The sequence below is a fragment of the Ochotona curzoniae genome, unplaced genomic scaffold (genome assembly GCF_017591425.1).
Source record: "Ochotona curzoniae isolate NIBS_2020 unplaced genomic scaffold, NIBS_Ocur_1.0 scaffold_1037, whole genome shotgun sequence".
Taxonomy (NCBI): Eukaryota; Metazoa; Chordata; class Mammalia; order Lagomorpha; family Ochotonidae; genus Ochotona; species Ochotona curzoniae.
In genome coordinates this window covers 28,754,245-28,768,361 of record NW_024467083.1, presented here as the reverse complement: position 1 = coordinate 28,768,361, position 14,117 = coordinate 28,754,245, and the positions used below count along the sequence as shown (strand labels likewise).

General features: G+C 48.2%; 3 non-coding genes and 1 pseudogene across 3 annotated transcripts; all 4 read right to left on the bottom strand.

The window, feature by feature from the left end:
• Window positions 1-1,369: 1,369 nt before the first annotated feature.
• TRNAE-CUC lies at window positions 1,370-1,441 on the bottom strand. The gene has a single exon. It is a non-coding gene; the product is annotated as a tRNA-Glu (tRNA).
• A 4,819-nt stretch (window positions 1,442-6,260) lies between these two features.
• Window positions 6,261-6,331, bottom strand: TRNAG-CCC. Its single transcript has one exon. It is a non-coding gene; the product is annotated as a tRNA-Gly (tRNA).
• Window positions 6,332-8,378: 2,047 nt separating this feature from the next.
• Window positions 8,379-9,144, bottom strand: LOC121168750 (annotated as a pseudogene).
• Window positions 9,145-12,199: 3,055 nt separating this feature from the next.
• TRNAQ-CUG lies at window positions 12,200-12,271 on the bottom strand. Its single transcript has one exon. It is a non-coding gene; the product is annotated as a tRNA-Gln (tRNA).
• Between the last annotated feature and the right edge of the window lie 1,846 nt (window positions 12,272-14,117).

Genomic DNA, 14,117 nt, shown 5'->3' with positions numbered 1-14,117 from the left:
TGTAGCCATTTTGACAGCATCTGGCTTCTAGAATTAGGGCAATCAGTACTCTTTTGAAGACTTTTGCCTACTGAGTTCATCGGACCATCTCTTTTAAATTTTTTGTAAGTATTTATTGAAAGCGATATTGCTTCCTTAATCAGGACAACCACCATTGTCTATTTCAAACACAGCTTCGCCTAGAGAAAGACCATGCAGCTATTAGAATCTCAGGCCACCCATGCAGAAGTTTCCCAAGTGTGAGTCTTCATAGACATTTCCTAACCCAAGTCCTTGATAGAAATCTCCTTCCTTGTTCAATGATCTTATTTGTACAGCCGAGAAACAATGAGCGGAGCTTCTTCAACATTTGTGTCCATAAGATGTAGTAAGAAGCAGGCAATCAATTGCGGCCATTTGCGTCTTTTTTCTTTTTCTATTGGAAAGTCAGATACACAGAAAGGAGGAGAGACAGAGAAGAAGATTTTTCGGTCCGACGATTCACTCTGCAAAGTGGCCGCATGGCCGGAGCTCTGCCATTCTCAAGTCAGGGGGTCCGGAACCGCCACAGGGTCTCCTACGCGGGTGCAGGGTCCCAAGGCCCGGGGCGGTCCCGGACTGCCTTCCCGGGTCACAAGCAGGGAGCTTCAGGTTTGCATGGTTTGAACACGCACACACGCTGTGCTAGAAGCAACCATCCCTATTATTTCCACAAAAATCTACAGTAGTAAAAAGCCTCACAATCTTGATTTCACACCCATGACATGTTTATAATCCTAAATTCAAGGAAATGTTTGAAGAGCAGATGCAGAGAGTAAGGGAGGTCTTGCGTGCACTGATCCACTCTTGAAATGGCTTGAAAGGCCAGGCTGCAGCCAGGCAGTCGAGCATTCTCCCGGGTCTCCCTCCTGGGTGCAGGCGCTCCAGCATTTGGCCCATCCTCGGCTGCTTTCGGAGGAGCTTTAGAGGGGCTGGATCAGAAGTGGAGTGGGCGTGACGTCAACTAGGACCACAAGCAGGGCACCACCAGTTGAAAAAAAATGCATTTGGTTAAAACAAACAAACAAACAAACAAACAAACTGGCTTTGTCTTTTCATGCAAGGCAAGTGCAAAGAGTGTTTTGGTTCTTATTCTCCTAAAGAGAATAACAAGCAAACAAAACGTGAGGGACTAGGTTTTGTGTTTCTATTTGTCTGTTTAGATGGGATGAAATAAAACAACACTAATACCCAGAAGTTTGCCTAAGCTAGGTGCTGGACAACACGTATGAAACAAAAAGTGTGTGCGTTTGCACTTTGTTCTTTCGTTGTCTGGGAAGAATGTGCACAGGTGTGACTTTCCTTAGGTGTGTTTGTAACCGAGGGAGAACTGGGAAGAAAAGCGAGCTAGTTCCCTGACCGGGAATCGAACCCGGGCCGCGGCGGTGAGAGCGCCGAATCCTAGCCACTAGACCACCAGGGAAACATGAAGCACCTCTCCAGTTTCCATCAGAGATCGGGCATTGCACCTAATGAGCGGCCGCGCAGTCTACCCGCGGTCCTTCCCTTCTTGGGAACAGACAGGAGGCAGGCGCGCAGCACACAAGGGCGAGGCGAGCGCCGGGAGAGCGGAGTTCGGCCGTCGCGCCCGTCTTGGGCTCGCACCTCTCCGTCCTCCTGTCGCGGCCTCGCCGGCCTCCCGGACTCTCGGCAGCTGCCGGGGAGCTTGGGAGACTCCTGGAGAAGCGCCGGCACCTGCACGTCCTGCTCAGCCCGGAGAGAGGCTGCAGGCGGCCGGGTCGGGGATTGGCGGGGGCTGCGAGGCGCTGGGTGCGGGGGCAGGAGGGAGTGCGTGGTTCGCCCGAGCGCTGGGCCCCTCTCGCGCCCGAAGGACGGAGGACACCTGCCTCCCGGCTGTCCCCGAAGCGCTCTCAAGCGCAAGGTTCGGGCGGGCTCCTCCTGTCAGGGTGAGTGGACGTGACCCGGATGGAGGGCCAGGACCGGAGACGTCACGACGTCAACTGTTCCGGGTCATCTGGAGTCGACCCTGCATCGCCGGTGAGGTGGTCCAGGCAGGCCCGTCCTGTCTCCGCTTGGAGACCAGGCTGAGGCCGCAGCCTGACGTCCAGGGAGCTTGCGCCCGCATCTTGCCCTCGGTGGGGGCCCCTGCCCGCAGTTCTGAGAACTTCCTGGCACAACCGTATCTCCGCAGCTGGTTTCGCTGCTGTTGTGGCTGCGATGCTCGTCTGACACACCTAAAGGTCTCCAGTATGAAGCCGGCCAGAAGGTTGGTTGTTGTTCCTGATGGAGAATGTGAAGGGAGCTGTGAGGCTGAGTAGGGAGACAAGGCCAAGTGGTGCTACCAACCAGAACTCATTTGTTAGTGGGAGAATGGCGATTACCCCCCAATTCCCGCCCGCAGGAGGCGGAGAAGCAGCAAATTGTTGCGTTTTCTTATCTTGAATCTTCCTCATAGAGACCTCAGCACCCTCCACCCCACCTCTTAGGCTCGCGTTGAACAGTTTCTGGCTTTGAGAGCTCCTGATGGTAAGCTCTGATGGTAAGGGAGCTGCTTCCTTGCTGTCATTTGGGAACACAGCTGTAGACACACTGAACGCCTAGAGAAAATGAAAATCCAGGGCCCACGCTGTGGGACCCAGGGTTTGGTGGCCACCTGCAGGTTCTCCTAAAGACCCCAGTTGGAGTCCAGCGGGAGGTGCTTCTGACTGGGTTCTGCCAGCCACGTGGGAGACCTGGAAAAAGCTACTGGCTTCAGCCTGGCCCCTTCAGATTAAGGAGCTGGGATAAGGAAAGTTGCCTTGTTCTACATAACAAAAGCGGAGGGGTGTATCCCCCTCAAGGCTATTAGGCTAGGCCAACCACTTGAAGGAGAGAAGGGAGGGCTGGGCAGAAGGAGGATGGAGACAGAAGAGGCGGGCATGGTTTTGTGGCGGTGGGGCTCCGTGCCAGTGCATTGCTTAGGGCCAAGGTATGCCAATTCTAGCTCAGGCTTGCTGCTTCCTGTTCAGCCACTTGCCAGTGCCCCTGGGATGTAGCTCAAGGGTATGTGGGCCCCTGCCACCCATGGGGGAAACCTGGTTGAAGTTTCCTCGCTCCTGGCTGCTGCCTGGCCCAGATCTGGCTGTTGGGGCATTTTGGGGAGTGAACACCCAGATGGAAGATCTCTTTCCCTTGGCATCACAGCGATAAAGAAGTGAGATGGGGGAGTGCTTCAGGGTACAGAAGGAAAAGCTTACTGGACAGGACCTGGCAGTGTGTGTGGCAGTGGGCCAAAGGACCAGAGATGATTCAGGTACCTGGGATACTGTGACAAGAATTCTGGGAAACGCTCAGAATTGACATTCATACAGTCATTCACAAGATCTGGAAAACTGTAGTTATGCAAACATTCTCAAGAGCAGTGACTCCCCTAGAGCGACTGGGCCAGCATTTGGAGGGTGAGCCAGAGGGTAAGGGTTTCTGTCTCACAAAGGAGGATTTCTTACATGTCAAAGTTATAAGAAAATATGCTGACAACATGGCGGATTTGGGAAAAGCAGATTAATTTGACACTGACACACCACTACATAGACATGAACTTGGTTACACTTAACAGAGTACACCAAATGCTGGCAAGATTTTGTAGGAATGTCAGAAATCATTGCTGGTCAGAAAGCAAATCATTCTGGTAAGAAACGGATTTAGGGACTGCAGTTTCTACTAGTGTTGAACTTGTGCTTAGGTTAAAACCCAGAGAATGAAGTACTTTTTTAAACAGCTGTGCATTAATAATAAGCTGCAATAGAAATAAAACAACATAAGGGGGAAAATGCTGCCTGGAAATGCTGCATGTGAGTCGGACGTAGCTCATGAATGTAATGAGCAAGAACAAACACAGTTTCCAGGACACAAAGCTCAGATACAGAGATGTACACAAGGTCACTTCAAGAAGTTGATAGGAAAAGTATTGGAAACATGCTTAATTTGGTACAAACATTTGGAAATCCATATATACCTCTTTGCAGAACATGATTTTTTGCAACCTTTCTCAAGATCACTCAGATGAATGTGTCGCCCCTGACAAAAATAAACTGCACAAATACAAACTTATCTTTTATTTCCATTTCTCACAGTTTTTAAAGAGTCATTGTACATTTTATTGGTATCAATTTAAAAACAGCCGATTAGGAGCAATGGTGATAGGAGTCGGAATAGTGATTAAGACAGGAGGTAAGAATGATCTGGAAGGGGACTCCACGGGGCTTTTCTCAGATCGTGATAATTCTCTGCAAGTTGAACTGAGTGCTGCTTGTGTTTGTCAAAATTAAACTGCACTAATTATCTCTCTCCCCTTTTTTAAATATTTATTTTATTTTTATTGGAAAGGTGATATACAGAGAGGAGACACAGAGAGGAAGATCTTCCGTCCGATGATTCACTCCCCAAGTGAGTGCAACGGCCGATACTATGCCAATCTGAAGCCAGGAGCCTCTTCCGAGTCTCCCACGCGGGTGCAGGGTCCCAAATCTTTGGGCTGTCCTCGACTGCTTTCCGGGGCCACAGGCAGGGAGCAGGTCTGCCAGGATTAGAACCGGCGCCCATATGGGATCCCGGGCGTGCAAGGTGAGGACCTTAACCACCACCATTCCGCCGGGGCCTGCACTAATTATCTCTTAAAAGTGCCACAATAAATTAATCCCAACACATTATGGAAGAGGACAGCAGTGCTGCAAATGAGGGCAAGAAGCAACAAAGAATACAGAAAACAAATAGCAAAACAATAGAAGGAAGTAATCGCTTTCCATGTAATAGCGCAAACTCTGCAATAAAAATGGTTGATAATGACTAAAACACATGATCCAACTACATGCTATCTGGCCCGGGGCAGGCCTTCTGCTCACTTGGAGAGTAAGCCAGCAGACGAAAGGCTTGTCTGTCTGGCTCTCTTTCTCTAGAACTCTGACTTTCAAACAAATAAATAAAACCATTTAAAATTGATAGCATAGCACATTGTCTATGTATTTTAACGAAATAAAAAAATGAAATGGCATCCAGACATGAGCAACAGAAAATAACTATGAAAAATTTCATATTAAGAAGTCATTGATCTAAGAGCAACAGAAGCAATTCAACTGTCCTTCCCATTGCTTATTCACAACTGATGTCACATTCTTTTCTTGCCTCCAATCTGGCAGGAAAACTCTCCTGGCCTGTGCCTGGGTGACTCTTCTCCCCCAATACCACCTGGAATTCTGAGCAAAGCTGAATTTGAGGAAGGTAAGGAACGCAGCCAAAGCCAGAATCATCTTCAGCAACCCGCAAGATCGTGGGGACCCTCGTCATCCTTTTGCTTCAAAACCCGCAAGTGATCAGTTTCTTGGTCAGGAATCAGAGCTCCTACATTTTCCTTCCCTGACATCTGACTGCTGTTCAGAGGTAACGCGCACTGGGAAAGTGCGGTGGGGAATCTGAACGTCAGCGAATTCCCTGTTTCCTCCTTTCGTTCATGCACAGAATGCAGAAAGCCTCACATTGAAATCCTAACATTCAGTACACCACGCTTACTTTCAAAACGGATAAAAACAAAAACACCTCCCCAAATGTCCTTGATGTTAGATTTCAAGCAATTGTCAAATAAGAAAATAAGATTTTTTTCTTTCTTTTTTTTTTTTTTGAAGAGTTTTTGGAAAAAAAAAAAAAAACTAACCAGTTGTTACCTTTAAGGTAGTAACAGCAACGAGCTGTTCTCAAAGTCAAAGCTTCCTACTTGGTAAAAGAATATGAAACGAACCTGGACAAACATAAATATCAAAATTGGGTACTTTGATTTTATTGCAAATTTCATTTTCAGGCGGACATCTGTTGCCACGCTGCGGGAGCTGGCAACAGCGAAGGAGGCTGTGGAGGCCGGGCTGGTGGCCGACGCCAACCAGTCTAGATCGCGGTGTGCTGGGCACCGAGAGTCCTGCCGCGGCTCCAGGCGGACTCCTCCCTAAGCGTCCTCCCTTTCCGTGGGCCTCCGGGACTTCCGAGCACCTGCCCAGCCACAGCTCCTCTCCTTTCGCAGGGCAGAAGGCTGAGCTGCACTTGGGCGTTCTGAAAGTTTTCAGGGACCCTCCAGGAGCCAAGGGGACAATAACAGTGGCTCTAGGAACTACTAAAGCCCCCAAACCTTTTTGAGTGCAATTAAGCGAGCGATTGCAGCGAGATTATCTTTTGAGTTTGGATAGGTTGTGTCCTCAGTTGGGAACTGCGTAGATTCAAGGCCTTGAAAGCTGAACTGGAAAAAAGGTTTGAAAAGCTGCATTGGCCGGGAATCGAACCCGGGTCTCCCGCGTGGGAGGCGAGAATTCTACCACTGAACCACCAATGCAAAGGCAACTACTTCTGCCAAGATGACCAAGGATGGGTATTTGCAAAGCACTCCACCACTGTGAAAAAGCATTTTTGTAGTGTTGATGAAAACCAACAAAGATATCCAGAAGTTTTTTAAACAGACAAATTCTGCAAAGCTATCTGAGTATCGAAAAGTCTGAATTCCCTGAGGCAACAATTCAAAAGGTTCTTTCCAATTGTGTAGGATTTCCATAGTGAAACGTCAGAAATTCACACAGGACTCTCCCTCCCTCCCTCCCTTTCTTTCCTTCCTTCCTTCCTTTCTTTCTCCTCACTTTATTTTAGTATTTTATTCAAAAGACCAGTTTTCAACATCGGTAAAACATTCCTCCATCCATTATTAGTTTACATTTAACATTATAAACTTACTTCAAGTGAGCAGAACAAACAGAAGACATGCAATGGGACTGACTACAACTCAACCAACTCAACACGGTACCACAGAATATGGAAACCCAAGATCCCCAGCATCATCAAAGCGACCAAGCAAGCATATTTTATTTTCCTTTAGGTGGCAGGTTTTGGAAAATTACATTGTAAAACATCAGCCCTTACAAACAGAGCACTGGTGTTTACAAAAATAGAATTGACTATTTAGATTCCCAGAACTCACCAAGCCAATTGTAGCTGTCTAGCTGTGGGTCAGCAGTGTTATGTTCCAGCCAATATCTCCTCACAAATGATAATCTACAACTCATCTCCGTATACAAATCCCAATTGTAAACATTACCAGAGATTACCACTGCTGTTCTCAACTGTGCTGACAATGCTCCGACTGCTGAAATGTACATAAACGTTCTTTGGCCAGTCTTATTTATTGGTTAATGCCACAGGACGATGGTTGGATAACTTAGTATCGCAAAACTATATTAGAACCGTTTAAATGTAATGTCTAGTAGATGCTAAGCTAGGAAAGGCTCCATCCATGCTTCGTACCATACAACGGTAACAGAATCAGCGCTTTCTGTTGTACGCACGAATCTACAATTCAACTCTGCTTTACCAGTGAACGCATTATAACATCAGCCCTGCGTTCCCATCAGATCTTCAGTCATCAAAAATTAAATGAAGACATTATAGCTGTAAGTTCTGGGAGGCTAGTTCAGAGAAATTCAAGTGGCCTAAAATTAGTCATATCATAATGTAAAGTTTTACTATTATGCTTCATAAGCTTGTACTTGAAAATACTAGCAGCCTAGTAACGCTTAATTCTTGTGTCATGAAATAAGCCTATTTTGGAGGTATGGCACAATATCACCAGGAAATTTAAACAGGAGGCACAAGTGCAGAGCTTAATTAAGAGATGATTGACATATACTCAAAGTCACCAGCTTAAATTAGAAATGGCTTCCACTAAAGAGCTACCACTCTGAAGTTCACACGAAGTAAATTAACACAGACATGGCAGAACGCGAAATCCAAAGCATGTTTGCATAACAAAAGTAAATGATGAAGATTAGCCAGCAGAAAGTCCACATAAGCACAGACACAAACGTTTGTACGCAAATTTTAAGGTATATGAAATGACTCACTTGGATAATTTTAGGTAGAGCTTGTATACAATTTATAACAAGTACAACTTAAAACATTTGTCTTCAGATTTTATTTTTATTGGAATGTCAGATATACAGAGAGGAGGAGAGACAGAGAGGAAGATCTTCCGTCCAATGACTTACTCTCCCCGCAGCTACAAAGGCTGGAACTGAGCCAATCTGTAGCCAGGAGCCAGGAGCCTCTTCCGGGTCTCCCATGCTGGTGCTTGGCTCCCAAGGCTTTGGGCCTTCCTATTCTCTTTTCCCAGGCCACAGGCAGGAAGCTGGATGGGAAGTGGGGCCTCTGGGACATGAACCAGTGCCCATACGGGATCCTGGCATGTTCAAATTGAGAATTTTAGCTGCTAGGCTACTGCGCGGGGCCCAGCTCAACACATTTCTACAATAATGCCACCACAAAGTCAAATTAAACACTTAATAATAGTCATGTACAAATCGGTCTTTTTTTAGACCAAAATGAGTGGTGTTGTTCTAAGAAATACCCTCTTCTTAAACAATCATTTCTGTTTTAACTGAAAACGCATCTGACAGCAAACATTTTGGGATTTCTGAACCTCTGACTTTCAAGACATAACAAGCATTTTCCACTTTACCCAGACTTTGTTTCAAGGTTTATAGCTTCTTAGAAACCCCATAAGGTCCAGTGTTGCCAATGAAGGAAAGCCCATCGTAAACCTGATGTAAAAACCGTATCACTTCAATGTCCCCAATCCCCACACTGTTAATGCACATCCATGTTAATGCTCCTGGTGAGTCAGCCACTCCCAGAAGGCGATCAGCCCCTGTGATTTTCAATCTCCAGGTAACAAACCGCTTGCCCTGTGCGTCAGTGGAACTCTGTAGTAATGGCTCGGTGGAACCGATGTGTAACTTCTCCTGAGAACTCTCGGGTTACTTGTAAAATCTTTTGTCTCACACCATCCGATTTCACTTCTGATTCAATCAACTTTGCTTCCGTATCAGGAGCACTTGTAATCCAATGGAGGAGAAAAATTGTCCTTTTACTTTCAAGTTATGTCCCGACCCAGCACTACAAGTCTCATGTTTATCACATCTTGCACCAAGCGAAGGCCCACATCACAGGTGAAGACGAGTCAGCATCCTTGCCGTCCCTTCTCTGGTTATGTGGGAGATTGTCCTGCTTCTTTTTCCTGAACCCTCCTCCTGATTGGCCGGAGGCACATGCCCTTCCCCTGTCCTGGTACTTCTGCCTGGTTCCATAAGGTCCCACCGCCATGAACCCTGCCTCTTGCACAGTAACTCTTGTTTCTAATGCTAAGCGCTCAATTGTTAATTTCAAATTTTGCCTTCATGCTTTAGAAGGTGGCCTAACTTGTGGGGTTATGTTAGTAGAGTTGCGACCCAGGAAAGAAATAAGCAACAGCAGCAGCAGCAAGAGAAAGGAAATAAAAGAACAAAGAGATACTGAAATAATGGAGAAATAAAATATGGTTCATGGGATGGTACTTTGCATGTTTTTATTCTGGGTTGTTAAATAGTAACGATCAACATTATTATGATAACGTGCTTGCTATCTAAGATGTCTAAAGCATTTGAAGAGATGTGTGATACAAAAGACCAAGAACTCTGGAGATCAATGTTGAATTATTTGAGAATATTCAACTTTCAGTTATTATGTTTTTATTACTAGCTATGTAGAGTTCACTATTTAAAAAAAAAAAACCTGATAGTTGAAATATTAACATGATGATCTTTTGGCTAAGTTCAGATGGTAGAGAATTTTCTTTCCCCTTGAGGAAAGAAAATGGAAGAGAAGAACCTGGAGAGCTGCTCCCTCTGTCGGGTCTGGGAGCGATCGTGCTGCTCTTGCTGAGAGGTCAAGCAAGGTCCAGGCCGAGTAAAAAAACTGAACTCAGCCAGGAAATCAACCTTCACAACTCCAACTCAGAGTCACAAACGCTGATACTCAACACGCCTGAGTCCCTGTCGGCATCAGGACACCACGCTCCACCGGCTCTGATCAGAACCAGGCACACCAACTCCTGAAGCGCAGTGCAGGTCCTGAGGGTTCGATCCATCCCTGAAACCCGTCTTCACCCCTCAAGCTAGTACGTGTGCTTGTTGCCAAGCCACATCGTGCTGGACTCTTCTGATACACTTTCTCATGCTCGCAGCTTAACAATTCTTTTCCAGTTTAACTCCAAAGAGCGTAAGTTTACTGAATACACACTTACTGCCACTTTTTGGTAACTGCTTTCTGCCTGTCATCTCTTTACCTCCATTAATGCAGGCAGACTGTCTATGCGGGCAGCTGGTCTATGTCCTTCACGTCCACGCTGCATCTTGTGTAAAACCTGCTTCTCACACGCTCATGACTCTAGTATCTTTTGCCTGTTGTCAAATGAGGGACACTGAACTTGCTGACATATTCGGAACTGAGCAGACGACCTTTCCAGGGAACTGCCAGTGAACTGCTTTGGCATTGTCTTAGTGCAGGCTGCCAGGCTGCAGGCTAGCAAGATGGCAAGACCAAGATCAATGAAACAACTAGATAGTTTTTTGTGGTCAGGGTTTACTTCCCAGCATGGTCACCACCTTGCCCCTCACCTAAACATATTTAATGGGTTCATGCAGGCCTTATATAGAAATCCACACATTACTGATTTAGCGCTGCAACAAACCAAAAAGAAGGTAATAAGACACGAAGTAAATAAATAACAGCAATTGTAGTGATTCTTTCAGGTAGTTCCCCATAGCGGTTTAATGCCTCTGACATTTGGCTAAAGCTTCAGGGTTTTGCTCCGCGTGGTTTCAAATCGAAGACCCTTCGCATGTGAGCTAAACATGATAACCGCTGCACTACCAAAACCAACTACTATATCATCATTCGCGTCCTTACATCTTCAATTATTAACACTTCCTAACCTATAAAATTCAATTCGAATGTAAAAAGGTCCCGGAAAGCATAAGAGCCTCCAGCAAGGAGACTGTAGCTGTCCGTGGGTCCAGGTTTGTGGTCCCACGAAAATCGGTAGCGAAGACGTTGTGGGATCGCATTCGGGATTTGGGACCAGGCATCTCACACAGGGCCGCCAGGTCCAGAACCGAGAGCCAGTGGCCATTCGTCTCCGCCGTCCAGCCGCAGAGGCTGCAAGACCCTGCGGTCAGGTGTGGCCGAGCAGGGGCGCCCCGCCGGCCGCAGCGTGGCCTGTTTCTCGGCGCTCTGGGCAGGTGGTCCATCGGTGCTTGGGACCGTGGAGTCCTCACTCCCTGCCCTCTGCCTTCCTACCCGAGGCTCCAGGGCGTCGGCCTGATGGCTGCGGCGGTTACAGGAGAAGGGCCGAGTTTGCATCCGACCCGACACGTTACCAAGGGCAGCAAACCCCTGATGGACCTAGTGAGAAACGGGTCCACCTGTTGACCAACGGTAGGCTGGCATCCTTCACGTAATAAGGACCGGAGCAGGACCTGCTGGGGCTTTCGTATCAGGAGGGGTTTAAAAACCTCCCTTGCGCGCTCCTTTGCCCGCCTTTTCCTCCCTGCAGCTCTCCTCTCTCTGTTTATCCGTTGCGTGGGAGAAAGCCCCGAGGCAGAGCTCCATGAATAAAGGCATTTTACATTTTTCTCTTCTTTTTTTCTATACTCGGCTGCGGTGCTCCTTCACCGGTGGTCGACGACCCTAACCACCTGGGGCGCTCTGTTTGGCTCAAACCTGAGGCCCGCACGGGACTGGACTATGAGTGTCATCCACAGGGCCTTCAGGGTGACTTTAGATGAGGAACTTCCAAGATTTCCCGTCCCCACCCCTTCCTTCTTTGCGTATCTTGCAACTCCTCTTATCCCCACAGAGAAGCGGATCCATCGCCTTCTGTGGCTTCCACGGCCATTAGGTGGACAAGACAAAGGCAGCCGGAGCCCAAGGGGCGGTGGATGCGGGAGGACCCTGGCACTGTTGAGGGGACTCACCTGTGCCTCGCAGGGTCGTGTAAACTCCCAAAGTGCCCCCTGCATCCTCTCCCCAGAGCGAAAGGGAAGGCCGAGAGGAGCTGCGCAAGGTTCAGGTCCTCCTGGGAGTGCTCTGGACTGTCTGAACATCACCCCCACCAAAAGGCCATGGGTGGTCCGGCGGCGGGTCCTGGGGCTGGTGGGGCCGAGTGACATGGTGATGCCTTGGTAAGTTCAGGCTCACAACTCAGAGAGGAATCGTGGGGACCGGAGAGCTAGCGCTGGGAAGATCCTGCAAGGTCGGAGCAGTGCTCAGCGGACCTGCCTCTCTACTAAAAGGAAAGGTGGAGCAAGCAGAAAAGCCATTAAACAGCAAAAAGCTCACAAGGTCCCACCGAGACTTGAACTCGGATCGCTGGATTCAGAGTCCAGAGTGCTCACCATTACACCATGGAACCCTACCTACACACAAATCCCTGCTCCTTCTACACACCATGGACATTCGCAAGAGTTCATTTCTTCCATTTAAAACACTTCCTCAAACACCGGGACTGCTTCCATAAATCACTCAAGACACACCATACGCATCCGCTGGGACTCAAGACTCAGTACAAAACATCGCGGCTGGCGGCCAGGGCTCTGACAGGTGCACAAACACGAGTGTTTTCTCAGAGACAGGCCCAGGACGCTCCATCCCGGCTTCTCTCAATCTATCATAACCACAAATCACACCATTTGCAAAACTGCACATGTGTCAAGGTATTCAAGGGGGGCTGTGTGTGTGTGTGCAGACAACAAAGTCATTCAAGCAATAACAATGGCCTCACCCCACATCACACAGCAAAGTCCACGGAACCCTGCACTCTGATCGCCCCATTCCTAGTCCAGAGTGTTCACCATCCCTGCCCGGAACCCACGCGGGACCCTCGGCTCAGCTCTCCCAATCCTAAACAACAAAGGGGCTTCACCATTGTCTCGGCGGGAAAGCCCTACAGTGCAACCTGGGGCTCCTTGAAGAAATCAAATGTAAAACAAGTAAACAAGTATTCTTTCCTTGTCCACCTTGGAGACCAGCGGGCAAAGCAGCGGTGGCTGTCAATATGCATTAAAAACCCTGCAGGAATAAATGGTACCAGGAGAATGAGAGAGAGAGAGAGAGAGAATCAGGTGGAAAACGGTAGCAGATTGCTTTACCTAGCAAGGCAAAGATAACGTCAACAGAAACGAAGTAAAACCAGCGAAGAACAACCTGATTAATAACAATGATGTTGATGATGATGATGAAGTAAAAAAAAAAAAAAAAAAAAAGCAAATACACCACGACTAATAGCCAGAACAAACTGTCAGCTGAGTCTGTCAGGACTGAGAGCATGCCTGTGATGACGCCCGCGGGTGTTGGTGCTCCCCTCTTGGCTTCTGGCGGTTTGTCCCCGTCTCCTGCGCGTCCTGCGCCATCAGGAGCATTTTTGCCTGGGAGAGGCCAGCCGCGCGGCGGGCGGCCCTGTCTGCCGGGAGGCGCCCTCTTCCAGGCCCGGGTGCTTTTGTGCTGCCGGGGGCGTCCGGGCCCCTGTGGGCGGCCCGGGCGGCGCTGGGCGGTGCGGGCCCGGCTGGGGCCAGCGCGCGGAGAGTGCGCATGCACTGGGGAGGCGGGTGCGTTGTTGTTGTTGTTGTTGTTGTTGTTGTCCATGTCTGTGGTGCAATTGGTTAATGCATTTTAACCGAAAGGTTGGTGGTTTGAGCCCACCTGGGGATGTCCACTATCCCTCTTTAGAAAGGAAACCCTATACAGATGTGGCAACATGGAGTGTCCCATTGTGATACTCAACCCTCGAAAAAAACATTTCCACTCCTTAATTTGATGTTTTTTCTCCCTTTCAGCCACAAGCATAGGGAGAGACATGGGGCGGATCCAGGTGGGTTGGGAATGCTAAGCATGTGTCCTTGGGTGGAGTTCATCCATTTGTTCACTGATGCTCATCAGCAGCATTCCTTAACTGTAACATCACCCAAGGGACTCTCTGGCCTGAGAACATGACCTGCGGTCCCCTCCCCATATGTTTGGAAAGAAAAGCTGGGTTGCCTAAACAACTACAAGATCCTACTTTGCACAGCCTTGCACAGCCAGCACATGTAGTACATGCAGACAGAGAACTGTGAGACAGGGGTCTGGCAAGTGAGCACCCCTTCCTCCTCAGAGGGCCTGGACCCAGCTTCCAGTCACAGAAGTTCTTGTCTGTTGTTCCCACAAAACCCAGTGCTGTGACCTGACTGCTCTTTGAAAGCACTGAGATCTCATATGGAAGA